General features: G+C 32.6%; 1 pseudogene; it reads left to right on the top strand.

Annotated features, from left to right (window-relative positions):
- The first annotated feature begins 705 nt into the window (after window positions 1–705).
- On the top strand, window positions 706–3,070 carry LOC106477439 (annotated as a pseudogene).
- Window positions 3,071–3,618: the final 548 nt, after the last annotated feature.

Raw genomic sequence — 3,618 nt, forward strand, 5'->3', positions numbered from 1 at the left:
CTGTTCGTTATTAGGGATAACTATTCTTCCTTTTAGTTTACCAGTTCCAAATTAGGGATAGTTATTCTTCCTTCTAGTTTATCAAATTAGGGAAAGCTATTCTCACTTCTAGTTTATCAGTTCCACATTAGGGATAGCTATTCTTCCTTTTAGTTTACCAGTTCCAAATTAGGGATAGTTATTCTTCCTTCTAGTTTATCAAATTAGGGAAAGCTATTCTCACTTCTAGTTTATCAGTTCCACATTAGGGATAGCTATTCTTCCTTTTAGTTTACCAGTTCCAAATTAGGGATAGTTATTCTTCCTTCTAGTTTATCAAATTAGGGAAAGCTATTCTCACTTCTAGTTTATCAGTTCCATATTAGGGATAGCTATTCTTCCTTTTAAATTAGAGACAGTTATTCTTCCTTCTAGTTTACCAGTTCCAAATTAGGATAGCTATTCTTCCTTCTAGTTTATTAGTCTCAAATTAGGGACAGTTATCACTCGTAGAAATATCAAAAACAAACAAACTTTCTATCCAAGTTTTACTTCTTTTCTCTGATTTAGCAGCATAAATATTCACAGGCTGAAAATTCAGTCTCTCGTGCTATGTGGCAAAGAATTGATACAGGAAGTTCATTGGAGAGATCTATGCATATAGAACGTGTTAAATGTCTGACATTTTAAATTGTTTTTTTTTTTAATGCGTATGACATTTTTTAGATAAGTGGTTTATGGTTTCATATTTTCTTTTTCAGACTTTGGCATACACTATATTATGGGATGTACAGTTTTTGTTGAGGTAAGTTTCCCGCAATAGTATAAGATGTGATAGTTGTATAAAAAAACAATCACGTATTCCTGAAAACAAGTGGTCACGCTGTTATCCAGACTTTACCATGTCCATCCTATTAAGAAGTTATCTGTTTGTAATTATTTAACTGTATAATAGTAGTAGTTACATTAAGTAAAACCGTAACACTTAAAAATGTGTACAGTTTTGATAACAAGAACTCAATTTTGTTACATTTTTCATTACTTCAAATTTCTGTCTAATACGTGAGCTGGTTGGGGGCCTCAAGAACCCAGATTTTTAAATAATTTCTAAAAATAAAAATTAATATAATTCCATTGTTGAAAATTTTTTATGCAACACGTTAAAATCATTATAACGAAATCGTGCTCTTCATCTTTTTTTTTATTTCTTAAAAATTAATGTAAACTTTATTTAAATATAATAAATATTGTGTTGTGATTTTCTGAAAAAATAATAAAAGATTTCTCGTTTCTTACCATTGGATTTTAATATTCTGAGTACCAGAAGACTGGTGAAAGCTTAAAACATGGTTTGTTGTTCTTGTCAGAAAATACAAGTTACTTCATACTGTTCGATGCACGTCTAAGAAACATGTTTTTTATAAAATAGCCAAATATTATACGAACAGGTTACGGGTCCACATTTATACAATGTTATCTTTAAAAATATAGTACTTTTCTTGACAAGAAAAAAAGATCTGAAAATTTGATTTCTAAACAGTGTCAAAAAAATAATGCCAATATGTTCGAGCTTTTTTTTTCTTTAACAACACTGAAAGTGAGCCTTTAAAACAGCTTTAAAGGTTGTGTTGATTTTGTATAATGAAATGTGTTCCATTTTATATCTAGTATTTGAATGCTCGTGTCTCGTTTGCTCACCACAGAAACCTGTCTTTAGTTGGAGCCCTGCTGCTGTTGCTTGCTGAAAGTAGGTCAGAGGGTAGGATTATGTTTGCTGGTTTACCAAGTGTGGGGGACAACAAACCCCTCGGCTACTTACAGCTAACGGGACGGGTCTTGCTGATCTTCATGTTTACCACAGTCCTTCGACTGGAGTTGTCCGTCATCCACGTTATACAGAACATTGTGGCTTCAGGCTTAATGGTGCTTGTCACCATTGGCTATAAAACAAAACTGTCTGCTTTACTATTGGTTCTCTGGCTCTTATGTCTCAACTGCTACTTAAATGCCTGGTGGTCTATTCCCTCATACGAGCCAATGAGAGATTTCCTGAAGTATGACTTTTTTCCAGACCTTGTCTGTAATTGGTGGATTATTGATGATAGTGTCTTTAGGACCTGGTGGGGTCAGCATGGATGAACAGAAGAAACATTGGTAGATTAACAAAAATAAAGTTTAAACAACTTGTTGCACATTACATTAGAATAATAAGACAAAAATTGGTGTTTTTAAACGTTGAAATAGATTTTTATTTTCTCCAAGGAAACCCACTAACAATAGCTGATGTTTCAGTTTTATTCAGAAAAAATGGTTTTAAAAATTAACAAAAATATCACTAAAGGGAATGTTGACTTAACCTAGTAACGAGGAAAACCGTGTATTCACTATCCTTACAAAGTTGTATTTGACTTAGAATGCTTCACGTGTCATACTTACAAAACACTGCTTTATTAAGTACATTAATTATCCTGCATAACACACCAGGTGGCAGTAGTTTAATGGTTATCAAGTAATAATGAAAAATTCCTTTTTTTTTCAAGCCTGTACAGTAACAAGATGTTTGAAAATTATTTCCTGCTACTGATTGTTTACATTTGTTACAGTAACTAGAGACTTAATATTTTCACATAATTAATACTGTAGGCTTTATTTTTGAAGGTGAAACTTAACAAACAATAATTAAAGAGTTCAAGTAGGCGAGATAAGTTTAATATTTTTGCTGAAGCATTTCTGAAATTTTACATACAGTTATCCAGGATTATCTTTTTATCCAAGTACACAAGACAAAAAAAATTATTTTATTTCAAACAAATACCAGTCGGTTTTCTAGATTAGTTTTTTTAAAATACTGCTTTGCCCTGATGCTATTTACAAAACTGCATTATGATACAAGATTAATAAACACCAAATCCATTAATTTCTCAAGAAGTTTTTCTGTAACACATCCGTTTGTATAGTTATATGTCTTTTTGAAATTAGGTACATTCTTATTTGATTCTAACCTCTTGAGAAATTTCACGGAACTGTCCAACTTAATTTGATTAGCAGAGTTACTCGGGAAATTTGACTGGACAGGACTGTCCAAATTAATTTGATCAGCAGAGTTACTTGGGAAATTTGACTGGACAGAACTGTCCAACTTAATTTGATCAGCAGAGTTACTCGGGAAATTTGACTGGACAGAACTGTCCAAATTAATTTGATCAGCAAAGTTACTCGGGAAATTTGACTGGACAGGACTGTCCAAATTAATTTAATCAGTAGAGATACTTGGGAAATGTGAATGGACAGAACTGTCCAGCTTAATTTGATCAGCAGAGTTACTCGGGAAATTTGACTGGACAAAACTGTCCAAATTAATTTGATCAGCAGTGTTACTTGGGAAATTTGACTGGACAGAATTGTCCAAATTAATTTGATCAGCAAAGTTACTCGGGAAATTTGACTGGACAGAACTGTCCAAATTAATTTGATCAGCAGAGTTACTTGGGAAATTTGACTGGACAGAACTGTCCAAATTAATTTGATCAGCAGAGTTACTCGGAAAATTTGACTGGACAGGATTGTCCAACTTAATTTGATCAGCAAAGTTAATTAAAAGTTACAGATCATACTTCACAAAGCAGTTGTTTCACATTT

This window comes from Limulus polyphemus, unplaced genomic scaffold, assembly GCF_000517525.1.
Source record: "Limulus polyphemus unplaced genomic scaffold, Limulus_polyphemus-2.1.2 Scaffold15322, whole genome shotgun sequence".
NCBI lineage: Eukaryota > Metazoa > Arthropoda > Merostomata > Xiphosura > Limulidae > Limulus > Limulus polyphemus.